General features: G+C 43.9%; 1 protein-coding gene across 1 annotated transcript in view; it reads left to right on the top strand.

Annotated features, from left to right (window-relative positions):
• The first annotated feature begins 1,732 nt into the window (after positions 1-1,732).
• SMARCD3 (SWI/SNF related BAF chromatin remodeling complex subunit D3) overlaps positions 1,733-14,469 on the top strand; it is a 311,319-nt gene continuing 298,582 nt past the window's right edge. Inside the window, exon 1 of the mRNA XM_074985431.1 lies at positions 1,733-1,768. The gene's annotated coding sequence lies outside the window, so the exon portion shown is untranslated. The remainder of the gene's footprint in view (positions 1,769-14,469) is intronic.

Below are 14,469 nucleotides of genomic sequence, written 5' to 3' on the forward strand. Positions count from 1 at the left end.
AATTGTCTTCAGCTGGGCACTACTGCCCTTCCCTTGGAGAGCCCCCCAGCAACGTCCTCAGTCCAGCATTGTTCTTTTGTGAAAGATCCCTAGTTTTGCTCTCAGCCTGTGACTTGCTCCTGCCTCGCTCCTGCCTTCTGAAAAACATTCAGCACTGCTTCCTGTTTTCTGCCTTGCCTAACGCTGCCCGCTGCTATTCAGTGTGCAAGTTGTCAGTACGTGCCCCGAGACATTACAAATCCTGCTCCATCTTCCAGGCCTGGTACTTTTGCTTGCCTCTGCCTTGACACTGTTCGCTTGGCCTTGCATGGCCCTGCTTCAGTTCATGCCACTGTCCACTATGTGGCACTGTCCGGTTCCTGCTAATTATTCTCTGTCCTCCTGCGTATGGTTAAAACAAAAAAGCAGTCCAGTAGCACTTTAAAGACTAACAAAATAATTTATTAATGGTTAAGTAAGCCCTTCTGCCTGCAGCATCCCATACCACCTGTCCCTTGTCCCTTGGTTGGCTCTGCCTAGCAGCAGCTTTGGCACATTATACCTCTGATCTTATAGTGCAGCTCATTTATTCCAGAATGGCACTGTACACTGCATGGTATATACCTTGGTCTCTCCATCTTTTTTTCTGCCTGTTTATACTTCGTTTTGGCATTTCTGTATCTGGACCAGTGCGTGCTCCTCTGCCCTGGCAGAGTTGGCTCTGTACCTTTGCCATTACAGAGTAGGCTGAACAGCACTGCTTTGCTCATCTGACACAGCGCTGCTACCTGAGCATCCTCTCCTCTTGGCTCAAACATCAGAATTGGCAGCTCCCTGCAGGCCTAGACACAGCTGTGTAATAAATTACCATGCCTGTGGGCACAGATGTGTTTTCTTCTGCACCTGTTGTGATGTATCCTCCCCTCACTCTGTGGCTTGCAAAATTAGTATGATGTGCCACCCACTTCACCAGGTATTGCCTGATTGTCTCACTCTCCCCAAAGAGCAGCAGTATTGACACACACTTTTCCACAAACAGAACTGGATCTGCATCCCAGGAACAGCAGGATCTGCTCTGGACTTGCCGTGGCAGAGATGAGTCTTCACCCACTCGTGTTGCGTATGTGCCCTCTTAGCAGCAGGATCAACGTTTCCACTCCAACCTACCTACACGTGGCTATTTGGATCTTACCTACCCTCCTTATGCATCCCCTCACCTGCCTTAGCACAGATATTTCTGCACCTTCCATGTCCTGGTACGGCTGTGGCAACAGTGTTTCTCCTAAAATAATTTATTTTGCTATCCATCTTTGTAGCTTTTCTTTATACACTGGTAAACACACTGTTACAGCTCCTAACCTAGCTCACTTTCACAACAATAGACAGAGTCCATATGTGTCCAGTATCGGGAAGATAGCTTGGTATATCAATATCAGTAGACTCTCTCCACTCTTCCTTTAACCTCTGATAGCCTCTCTATCTCTTTCTTCTCACAGCTTGAAAAGGTATACCTTGAATCAGTGCTGACCCAGCAAGTCCACACTGATGAGTTCATCTCTTCCCTTCCACTCACTGCTTACCTTCTCCTTTCAGAGTTGGATTCAAATGTGTCCTGGATTTGCTGCGTTGCAGCAGTTCCCGCTTCAGTTAGATCAGAACCTTCCCTGCTAATTCATCATGACCTAACCAACCAGCCTCCTCCCACTGCACAGGAGGATAAGCTTCTTGTTTCCTATTGTTCCAAGCACATGTGACTCAAGGCCTTCATCATCCACCTAGTCTGTTACAGGTAGGTTTAACTCTTTGGAAAGTGAATTTTTCCAGGTGGGAAGGAGGATGTATGTGGTTTGCATGGAAGATAGAGAGAATGTCTGGGTTTGGGGATCTTGGGCATGTTAGGACTGTTGCCTGGAGTCAGTCCTAGACTGAGCTGTCCCTTGAGTAATAGGTATCTTAGCTGTTGCTCTGATTAGTTTACATCCAGATATACTGTGGTAGATAGGCTAGAATGAAGTGGTTGCTCTCCATCATGGCTTGTAGAGAGAGACCTGATGTGGCAAAACAAAGAGACTGGCTTGGAGAGGGAGAGGCAGCTGCTGAGAGTGCAAAGAAGGGTGCCTCTTGTGGGGGAGAAAAGAGGAGGAGCTTAATGTGTTCATTCACATTAACTCCTCCTCCATTCAGTAAGGGTGATTGCCAGGCTGTCACTGACTTGCATAGGTGTCGTGCTTATCCTTGTACCATACTTGAATAAACATTTTTTGAGTTCTCTTTTCTTTCATGTAGCATCACACAATAAATTCTCCTCTGCCTGCTATCCCTCCCTTCCTGGTCTCCATGGATACTGATTGGTCAACTTTATGTATGACAACATACTGGAATCTCCAGCTTAATTCTTTTATCTTTAGTATCAACTCCTTGACCTCTTGTCACTTCCACTGTGCATTTCCCAATACTGCCCCTTTTGGCTTGATCACCTCTGTACTGTTCTGTAACTGGTTTTCTCTTTTCCATGCTAGGATCAATGCCAGTGTTCCCTCTAATCTTTCCCCATCCATGTGTGGATTTTTTCCATCCACGTGCAGACTAAATTTTTATGTGCACTGAGGCATGTGCAAATGTGCATCACCAGTAGATACAAAATCCTTACTGTGGGGGCACTGCGATCAGCTGAGTGGCAGCTAAATCTCTCCTGAGCAGCCACTGAAGCATGCAGCTTACAGGGAACAACGGTCAGTGCCCTTTTTCCTTCACAGACTTGCAAAGTTCAATTCAGTGATCATTTGTAATAAAAGTAGTGGAAGAACACAGCGTTATCATAGCCCCTGGTGAAGATAACAATTTTATATATTATGATTATACCATTTTGATTGACAGTTTGACCTTCTGTGCAATATTCACCAGAGAATCTCTCCCAGTGACTCGTGCATCAAGTCAATTACTTCTGGCTGAGCTAGAGCTGGGGTCAGCAACCTCCAGCATGGATGCCAAGACTGGCAAGTGAGCCGCTTTTCATCAGCACACAAGGTGGAAGATCAGCCCCACCCCTCCTTCCCCTTGCAGCCGTGAGCTTGCTCAGATTCGTGCCGCCTGTGGGTTAACAAAAGAGGAGATAAGGCTATCAACCACCAACTATACAGTAAAGCTCTGAATCTTTATTTATTAACAAAGCTGTTGTGAGTTGGGCTATTAGTAACTTTAAAAAGCACCACTGGCTCTCAGCCTGTGCACAGAGGTCAAAAGGTTAAATTTTGACACACTGCCTCAGAAAGGTTGCTGACCTCTGAGCTAGAATATGTAGTTGAGTGAAAGACATTTAATCTTGCTTTATACGCTCAAGTGATGGAGGATTCACTATGGGCTAAGTAAGTAGCTTCAATAGTTAATTATACTCACTAGTAAAAAACTGTGCCTTATTTCTAGTCAGAATTTCTCATTTCTGCTTCTTGTTAACGGATCTTGAGGAATGTTAAGTTTTTAACCATTGTCTTGTCCTGTGCAGTTAGTGCAGCTTATTTTTAAGACCAGAAAGGACTATTATGATCATCCAGTCTAACTTTCTGCATAATACAAGTCAGAGAATTACACCTGAATGCCTGCATCCAGTTCAGGTGCACGCCTTTTAGAAAGGCATACAGTCTTGACTTACTCCTCATGAAGGACTCTTGCTTAATATATAGCAAAGACTGGGGCATGGATGAAAATTGATTGGCAGAAGCTTGATCAGGCTTAAGAGGAGACGATGGGGGAAGGTTTGGGTAAGCAGCTGGAAAGAATGGTAGTGATTATCAGCTTGCTTGTTCAAGGGAGTATGCCTGCCATTTATCTTGTTTGCCATCTTGTTTGCTATTTAGGAAGGGTGTTAAATCTTAGGCCACCACTGGATGCCCCAATAGCAGTTGTGACCAGATTACTTTTTACCATTTGCATTTGGCAAGGAGACAACCTTTGCTTTCCAATTCTGAGACCCTCATTACAATTGTCCCCGTTGTCACCGCAATGTTAGACTATTGCAGTGTGCTTTACGTTGGCTTACACCTTAAGGTAATGTGGCAGCTGAAGTACTGCTGAAACGGATTGCGAACTTGTTTCATACAGAGAGCACTTTGTGATGGTGTTCGAGAATCTGAGCAGCTTCGGGTAGAATTTAAGGTGTTGGTTTTGACTACAAAGCTCTAAAAGCTTGCTACAGTGCTGTTCAGTGGGAGATATCAAGGCAGCAGCCTGATTCATTAAATAAAAGGGAACCAGGGGGAGGGTATTTTTCTTAAGGGGTCCTGTGACTCTGGACCTGGCTAATTTCCCAAGCCTTGTCAGCAAAGTTTGGACTATTGTAACTAAAACCCTTCTTCAGTCATGGAATGATACTCAAAAATTATTGCGGCTGAATTATAGACAAGACATGGACAATTGCAGATAAGTGATAATGGACCATTGTTAATAGCGATCCTTTTGAAAAGCAAGACTAGGTTTAAGAAAAAACTCGCTGAAAAGATACAAACACCCAAGTATTGTGTTATGCCTGCTAATTATTTTGACGAGCCGTTTTGCTACAACTGTGTTAAATTTATTAAAGTGACCAACGCACTATAAAATTCAGAAGGATAAAAGTCTTAACTGCTGCATAAATTGAGTCCAGTCACTTTAACCTTTAAAATTTTACAGGCATTTTATGTTTGTGAAGTACTAATTGCATTCTCAAATGTATGCAAAATTGTGGAAAGTACAAAGTAAGTCAATTAAAATCCAAATTGCAGTAGAAGCTTTATGTTGTGGGATCTGCAATTTTCACAATATTTCAAATAAAGTGGGGGCTTAGTTACAACATTCAGAGCATGCTGCAAAACTCAGTCTTTTTTCATAGGGTTTTCTGGAAGGGTTCATATTTTGAAATGGTGTGGATTCAAAGTCACTTCCGTAGATAGCTCTGTCTTTGTATGTATCCTGCCTAGTTAATTACTTTTAGACAAATGTAAATAACTAAAATAGGGATACATGTCTTTGCAGCTCATACTAACAAGTATTTGTTCTATACTTTCCAGAATGTATTCATGACATACATGGCGACTTCTAGATGTTCTCATCTCCCAATGAGCATGTCTACATTAACTACCTTCTTTGAAGGGGGCATGGTAATCAGCCACAGCGAGGAATAGCAATGAGCTTCTGGGATGCATATGCAGCACCTTGTTAGGCTAATTCTCGCCATGGGAATTTCGAAGTTAGCAACTTCAAAGTGCCAGCAAGCTGTGTGGCCATGAGCACCTTGAAGTACCCACGCAACTTTGAAGTGCCCTTATTGCCAAAACTTTGAGTCCTTAAAAATGTCCTTAGTTGGGTTCATTAACTGCTTCCAACACAGGGGCAGTGTCTACACTTAAAAAAACTTCAAAATGGCCCTGTCAAAGAATACTAATGAGAAGCTGAAATGAATATTCAGCACCTCATTAGTATGCTGCTGGCTGCAGCACTTTGCAGCTCGTCCACACGCGGGTCAGCTGATAGGAATAAGGGGATTTGGATGTTGGCACGGTCCTTTAGAAAAGGTCCCCCATGTAGACGAGCTGTGTGTGATTGAAACAAAGTGCTGCGGCTGGCCGCATGCTAATGGGGCACTGAATATTCGTTTCAGCTCCTCATCAGTATTCTTCGATTTGGCCATTAGCATGGCCATTTTTAAGTGTAGATGTAGTCAGGGACTGGTATGCTGTGTGCAAGTGTCTCTGATATTTAGCAACTTAACATGGGGATGGTAATGGGGTGGATGTTCTGAGATTTAGTGTCTGCTGGCAGGACTAGCACTTTATGTAGTGAATTAGTGTCCCTTGAGCAGTGGTGCAAGTAAACAAAAGTTGTTATTGGTATGTGTCGGGGTTCTGGGGTTCCCCAGCACTGCACCCCATCTGCAGGCAGGAGTGACTCTCACTCAGCAGGTAGAACAGGAAGTTTATTAGGCGAGAGAGGTGTCAGCACAGCAGGCAGAGTCAGTCATTCCCAACCCATCCTGGGGAGAGGAGCCCAAGGGGTGCCCCATCTGGGGTCTAGCCTCCTCTCAGCACAGGCTGGCTGCCTTCCAACTCTCTCCCCAGCTTCCAAATGCTGCCACTGATTCAAAACCGAGCTTGGCTCCTCCCTGCTCTTTGTTCGGGGACAGAGGTTCTACCTGCCAGCTTAGGTTACAGCCCCAGCTGCTCCACCTGACACACACCCCCGCCCCACCCCCACCCCACTCTCCATCACAGCATGGGAGGGAGAGAGCATGCCAGGAGAGTTGTCCCGTCCACAGAATGAGGTGGAGCGCCCACCCCAGGCTCTGAGCTTTTGGGGGTCCCACAGCAGTTGCCCAAGCCATCCTGTTTACAGGAGGTGGGGAGGATTACCTGGGGAAGGGTGATGGTGGCAGGGGAGATGGCAGCAGCAGTAGGGGGGTCATCTCCCCTCTCCTTGCCTTGCCCCCTGCGCTCACCATGTGGTCTGAGTGGCAGTGTGCTCCACTGTACCGAGGCCTCTTGGCCTGCTGAGCCCTGCTTCTCTGCAGCTGTAGGCAAGCACCATGTAACAGGGGTCAGCAACCCCTGGCATGGGTGCCAAGAGTGCCACGCGAGCTGATTTTCCTTAGCATGTGAGATGGGAGCTCAGCCCTGTCCCATCTCCCCCATGAAGCTGGGAGCTTGCTTAAAGCCATATTGCCTGTGGATTAACAAAAGACTAGCTAATGCTACCAACCAACACCTAAACGGTAAAGCTCTGTATCTTAATTTATTTTTTAATGGTGCTGTTCTAAGTAGGACTATGAGTGACTTTAAAAAGCATCACCAGCATTTGGACCATACGTAGAGGTCCAAAGGTCAAATTTCGGCACTCCATCTCGAAAAGGTTGCTGACCCCGCATATAGATCACCCCTGACAGGTGTTTGTCTAAACTGTTCTTTAGAATCTCCAGTGATGGAAATTTCCCAATGTACCTAGGCAATTTATTCCATTTTTTTAACCATCCTGACAAGTTATGAAGTTTTTCTTAATGTTCAGCCTAAACCTGCCTGGCTGCAATTCAGGCCCATTGCATCTTATCCTATCATCAGGGGTTATAGAGCATAATTTTTCTCCTTCCTCCTTGTAACAACATTTTAGGTACTTGAAAGCTGTTATATGGTTGCCTTTCACTCTTCTCCTTTCCAGACAAAAAAAATCCCCAGTTCTTACTGTAGTAAGATAAGGGCCTGAAGCATAAGGTTGTGTTCCACAGGCCTGGGATGAGTCCTGTGTCCTAGACAACAGTGCTCAGGGCTTTATTAATTTAAAGCAAAGTGAAGTTGGAAGCAAGAGGCAGGTTCCTGCTCACAGCAGTTGGCACAAACAGGGCTGATATTTTGGAAGCATTCATACCTAACATACTAAGCGCAGGCAGTGAATGCTTTCCAGAGGGGTTATTACAGAACACCATAAGAATGAACATACTGGGTCAGACCAGGGATCCATCTAGGCCACTATCCTGTCTTCTGACAGTGGCCAACACCAGATGTCCCAGTGGGAGTAAACAGAATGAGTGATCATCAAATGATTCCTCTCCTGTCATCTGTTTCCAGCCTCTGACAAACAGGTGTGCAATACCCTTCTTACCCATCCTGGTCAATAGCTACTCATGGACCTAACCTCCATGACTTTATCTGGTTCTTTTTTGAACACTTCAAAGTCCTGGTCTTCACAGCATCCTCTAGCAAAGAGTTCCACAGCATACTGTGCGCTGTGTGAAGAAAAACTTCCTTTTGTTGAATAGTAACAGAGAGAAAGCTGTGCTAGTCTATATACTAGCAAAACAAAAAAGCAGTCCAGTAGCACTTTAAAGACTAACAAAATAATTTATTAAGTGATGAGCTTTTGTGGGACAGACCCACTTTTTCAGACCATAGCCATACCAGAACAGACTCAATATTTAAGGCACAGAGAAACAAAAATAGTAATCAAGGTGAACAAATCAGAAAAAAAATATCAAGGTGAGCAAATCAGAGAGTAGAGGGGCAGAAGGAGTGGGGGGAGTCAAGAATTATATTAAGCCAAGTATGCAAACGAGCCCCTATAATGACCTAGAAAATTCCCATCCCAGTTCAAACCACATATAAATGTGTCGAATTTGAATATAAAAGAGTTCAGCAGCCTCTCTTTCAAGAGTGTTGTGAAAATTCCTCTTCAGTAAGACGCAGACTTTTAAGTCATTAACAGAATGGCCCACTCCATTAAAATGCTGGCTGACAGGTTTGTGGATTAGGAGTGTTTTTGTCTGTTTTGTGCCCATTAACTCTTTGTCTAAGAGAGTTTGAAGTCTGTCCAATATACAAAGCATGATGGCATATGTGATGTTAGTTGAGGAACATGAGAATGTGCCTGTGATTCTGTGAATAACCTGGTTGGGTCCAGTGATAGTATCTCCAGAATAGATATGTGGACAACGCTGGCAGCGGGCTTTGTTGCAAGGAAGAGTTCCAGGACTGGTGTTTCTGCAGCATATACTGTGGTTGTGGGTGAGAATCTTCAAGGTTGGGAGGTTGTCTGTAGGAGAGAACAGCCCTGTCACCCTACCCATTAATTTCATTTAGTGACCCCTCGTTCTTGTGTTATAGGAACAAATAACTTTTCCTTGTTCACTTTTTTCCTTACATGTCATGATTTTATATACCTCTATCTTATCTTCCATTAGTTTCCCCTTTTCTAAGAAGAAAAGTCCCATCTTTTTAATCTCTCTTCATATGGCACCTGTTCCAAACCCCCAATCATTTTTGTTACCTTTTTCTGAACCTTCTCTAATGCCAATATATCTTTTTGAGATGAGGTGGCCACAGCTGTACACAGTCATTGAGAGGTGGGTGTACCATGGATTTATTTGGAGGCAATAAGATAGTCTTTGTCTTTTTCTCTAACTCTTTTTTAATGATTCCTAACATTGTTGTTTTTTCGACTGCTGCAACAGTACACTGATTGGATGTTTTCAGAGAACTCTCAACAATTACTTCAAAATCCCTCTCTTGAGTAGTAAAATTTAGTCCCCATCATTTTGTATGTGTAGTTGGGAATTATTTTTTGCAGTGTGGATTACTTTACATTTATCAACATTAAATTTCATTTCCATTTTATTGCCCAATCACTTAGGCTGCATCTACTCTAGCAAGTTTTTCCAGAAAAGCCAGGCTTTTTTGAAAAATAAAAAACCCATGGAGCGTCTACACACAAAATCTGCTCTTTCAATCTGAAATCTAAAGAACGCAGCCCTCTTCCTCTCCCAGATTAGTTTAACACAATTTGTTGTGAGGGCTGCTGTCATCCAGGTAGCTAAGGCAAGCAATCAACGAGCCCATTGTTGAGCACACTGCAACAAAATGTAAATGAAGGTTAGACATTAGGGAGATAATTTACTGTAGATGGGGTACATTTTACAACACAGAAAGGAATTTAATGAAAGAACCTCTATAGGACACATTTTGGCTTTTAAGTGTCCTCTGTGCAGCAGTTACTACAAAGAGATCATATGGAACCTGCTTGACTCATTTCACTGTCAGTCATGGTAAGGCACAGATTTCTTCTGGTGCCTGGGGAAAGGAGGTGGGGCAGGCATGGCAGCGTGGCTTTTGCTATAGGGACTGTGTTGCCATGTGCTCTCTCACTACTTGGCTGGGGCAGTGAATGTTTCCTTCCCCCAGCATCCCCTGTGGGCGAGGCTAGGGCATGGTGTGGCAGTGTGGCTTGTGCTTTCCTCCTTATGGCTGTGTGTGAGGCTCTCTTTCCTCCTCCTCCCCCACTCCTACCCCCTACCCTTGGCTGGGACAGTGAAAATTTCCCTTCTTCCAAGAGCCCGGGGAAGGAAGGAAGGTGGTCCAGGCTTGGTAGAGCAATTTGTGCTATCAGAATAGCTCGGTGTTATTTCCCCTACTTCCTCTAGGTTTCAGAGAGTGGTATTAGCCTCTTTAGAGTAACAAACATTGATAAGAACAGAGAGGAAGCCGTGCTAGTCTATACACTATCAAAACAAAAAGCAGTCAAGTAGCACTTTAAAGATTAGCAACATGGTTTGTTAGGTGAGCTTTCGTGGGAGCTTTCATGGGACAGATCCACTTCTTCAGATCCTCCTTCACATAAGGAGGAAAGCACAAGCCACAAGCACTTCTTCAGAAGTGGATCTGTCCCACAAAAGCTCACCTAACAAACCATGTTGCTAGTCTTTAAAGTGCTACTTGACTGCTTTTTGTTTTGATCAAGAACAGGCATTGACTGAACGTGGGTAGAAGGCTGATTGGTATGCTGCACTGCTCTGTGGTGCAGTGATGCCAGCTTGCTTATTAGTGGCTTGGTGAGGAAAGGTGTCCTATTGTGGAGGTCAGAATAAGACCAGGTCCTCACAAAAACCTTCTTAGAAGAATTAAAGGGTACATGTCTGAGAGCTTAATGGAGATGTACAGGGAGGATCAGTGCTTAGTCCCTACACACGTTAACACGTTATTTCAGGGGCCCCGGACTGTGTAGGTACAGCGCCTGCCACAGATCACACTCAATTGCCTAAACCCACTTATAGCATAATTAAAAATGAGAACTTGCTAGAGGTGCGCTACCTGCCATAAGGGTCCAGCTGCGAAATGTCCTGTGAGGAGGGGATGAGATTCAATGTTTGAAGAAGTTTCTGGCTGTCAATGAGATTAGCTGCTCCATTCGTGTGCTGACCATTATTGTTTCCATTCTCTTCCTCATCCTCCATGTTTTCCTTGCTGTTGCCAGAGGCTGCCTGAGGAGACTCTTGGGAGGTATCCACAGACTACTTGGAGGCAGTGATTGCCCCCACCCCCCAAATTCCATGCATTCACTCATAGAATACTAGAATACTAGGACTGGAAGGGACCTCAAGAGGCCATTGAGTCCAGCCTCCTACCCTAATGGCAGGACCAAGTACTGTCTAAACCATCCCTGATAGACATCTATCTAACCTGTTCTTAAATATCTCCAGTAATGGAGATTCCACAACCTCTCTTGGCAATTTATTCCACTGTTTGACTACCCTGACAGTTAGGAACTTCTTCCTAATGTCCAACCTAAACCTTCCTTGCTGCAGTTTAAGTCCATTGCTGCTTTTTCTATCCTCAGAGGCCAAGTTTTCTCCCTCCTCCTTATGATACCCTTTTAGATACCTGAAAACTGATATCATGTCGCCCCTCAACCTTCTCTGTTTCAAACTAAACAAGCCCAATTCTTTCAGCCTTTCTTCATAGGCCACATTCTCTAGACCTTCAGTCATACTTGTCGCTCTTTTCTGGATCCTCTCTAATTTCTCCATATCTTTCTTGAACTGCGGTGCCCAGAACTGGACACAATACTCCAGCTGAGGCCTAACCAGTGCAGAGTAGAGCAGAAGAATGACTTCTCATGTCTTGTTCACAACACACCTGTTAATGCATCCCAGAATCATGTTTGCTTTTTTTGCAACAGCATCACACTGTTGACTTATATTTAGCTTGTGGTCCACTATAACCCCTAGATCCCTTTCTGCTGTAGTCATTCCTGGACAGTCTCTCCCCATTCTGTATATGTGAAACTGATTGTTCCTTCCCAAGTGGAGCACTTTGCATTTGTCCTTATTAAACTTCATCCTGTTTACCTCAGACCATTTCTCCAATTTATCCAGATCATTTGAATTATGACCCTATCCTCCAAAGCAGTTACAACCCCTCCCAGCTTGGTATCATCTGCAACCATAATAAGTGTACTTTCTATGCCAATATCTAAATTGTTGATGAAGATATTGAACAGAACCGGTCCTAAAACAGACCCTTGCGGAACCCCACTTGCTGTACTTTTCCAGCAGGATTCAGAACCATTAAGAACTACTCTCTGAGTATGGTTATCCAGCCAGTTATGCACCCATCTTATAGTAGCCTCATCTAAATTGTATTTGCCTAGTTTTTCGATAAGAATATCAAGCGAGACTGTATCGAATGCTTTACTAAAGTCTAGGTATACCACATCTTACCACTTCTCCCCTATCCACAAGGCTCATTATCCTATCAAAGATAGCTACCAGACTGGTTTGACATGATTTGTTCTTTACAAATCCATGCTGGCTGTTCCTTATCACCTTACCACCTTCCAAGCGCTTGCAGATGATTTCTTTAATTACCTGCCCCATTATCTTTCCTGGCACAGAAGTTAAGCTAACTGGCCTGTGGTTTCCTGTGTTGTTCTTATTCCCCTTTTTATAGATGGGCACTATATTTGCCCTTTTCCAGTCTTCTGGAATCGTTCCTGTCTCCCATGATTTTCCAAAGATGATAGCTAAAGGATCAGATACCTCCTCTATCAGCTCCTTGAGTATTCTAGGGTGCATTTCATCAGGCCCTGGTGACCTTGCAGACATCTAATTTTTCTAAGTGATTTTTAACTTTTTCCTTTTTTATTTCAACTTCTAACCCTACCCCTTTCCCACTAGCATTCACTATGTTGGGCATTCCTTCATCAGACTTCTCAGTGAAGACCGAAACAAAGAAGCCATTAAGCATCTCTGTCATTTCTAAGTTCCCTGTTACTGTTTCTCCCTCCGCACTGAGCGATAGCCCTACCCCTGTACCTGGTCTTCCTCTTGTTTCTAATGTATTTATGAAAAGCTTTCTTGTTTCCATTTATGCCTGTAACAAAGATAGTTTTGAACCAGGTACTTTTTGCATGTTAGGGAGGTGTGATAACAACTACACTACAGAAGCTCTTACAGAGAAGTGGTATGCTTGCCACAATGATCTAGAAGGTTCGTTTGCTTCCTTTATCTTCTGGTATGCCTGTGTTGTGGTCCTTTTATTTTCATGCAGCACTGTTGGGTGTCCCTGGTATATCCTTTTTCCACCATACCATGTGACATGTTAGCATAGATGTTTGTTTTATTTTGCTGCTTCATAATTCTGCCAGCACAGCTTCACCCCTGCACATCAGTTAGGCCGTGGATCTCCTGCATGCTCCATGCTGAAGCTCGTCTGTGACCCTGGGAATTCATGGTTTGATGTGCTGCTGAGGTATATTGCCTCCTCTGTTTGACATGCTGGCTAAACAGGAAATTAAATTCAAACTTTCACGGGTTGTTTCTTGCACACTTGGAGAGCAGCATAGATGAAAGTGGTGGCTAGAGTGGTCACATTGGGGCACTGTGGGATACCGCCAGGAGGGCAAGAATGTCGAATTTTACAGCACTCTGCGTGCACTATCTTAAAGTCAACTATGCAAGGTTGATTTTGGCATAATTCCTCATTAAAAGTAGGAGTACAAAAGTTGAACTTTAGGAGCCCATAAAGTCAGCATAACAGACCTTGTTGTGTAGACTGATGGCTTAGAAAATCAACCTAAGTCATCTAAGTTTGACATAACCTCCTTGTTTAAATCAGGCCTGTCATGAATGAGTAAGGAAGGGGTTATTTCCTTCCTGAGGTAATAGGAGCCCAGATGACCCAATGGGAGTGGAGTGACTTTTTTTTTGAACTGAGGACAATTGCAGTTTTCAGGGCTTTTTGTCTGCTGGGATGGCAGAAGGAAAGATGGAGGGAGGAGATGTCTCCCAGGCAATTGGAATGAAAATCATAAATGTCCTGACAGTCTCAAAATTGGCCGTAGACGTGTAAGTAAAAGGGAAATGTATAGTTAGATGTGATCAGGTTATGGTTATATTAAATTTGGTTGGACTGGCTATCATCTGCTCTTTGCTGTTTCATGGAGGTTAGATCTATAAAAGGCCATTAGCTCAGGGGTAGGAATGGTGTCCCTGGCCTCTGTTTGTCAGAGGCTGGAGATGTATGGCAGGAGACAAGTCGCTTGATCATTGTCTTTGGTCCACCTCCCTGGGGCACCTGGCACTGGCCACTGTCGGTAGACGGGATGCTGGGCTAGATAGACCCTTTGTCTGACCCAGTAATGGCCATTCTTATGTTCTTGGGAAGTTTTCAAGTAAAGAGTGTATGTAGGCAAGGTGTTTTAAGTTTTTGTAGGCCCCACTTTCTGCCCTCAGAGTGTCAGTGTGGAAGGAGCCCTGACAAAGCCTTATCCTCTCTCTCTACAACAGAGAACTATTCACAGTGAGTCCAGGTTCTCTCTCATGAGTGGTAAAAGCTAATTTAGTTCCCATCATTTTATACGTATAGTTGGGATTATGTTTTCCAATATGCATTACTTTGCATTTATCAGCATTAAAGTTCATCTGCCATTTTGTTGCCCAGTCACCTAGTTTAGAGAGATCCTTTCGAAGCTTTTCATAATCTGCTTTGGATTTAACTATTTTAATTTTGTCATCTCATTGTTTACCACATTCTTGACATCATTTATGAATACGTTGAATAGGACTGGTCTCAGTACAAACCCATGCAGGTCACCACTAGTTACCTCTCTCCATTCTGAAAACATACCATTTTATCCCAGGAACCTGATGGGCAGAATCCCCTGGGATGCTACCATAAAGGGAAAAGGAGTCCAGAAAAACTG

Source organism: Carettochelys insculpta, chromosome 2, assembly GCF_033958435.1.
Source record: "Carettochelys insculpta isolate YL-2023 chromosome 2, ASM3395843v1, whole genome shotgun sequence".
Taxonomy (NCBI): domain Eukaryota; kingdom Metazoa; phylum Chordata; order Testudines; family Carettochelyidae; genus Carettochelys; species Carettochelys insculpta.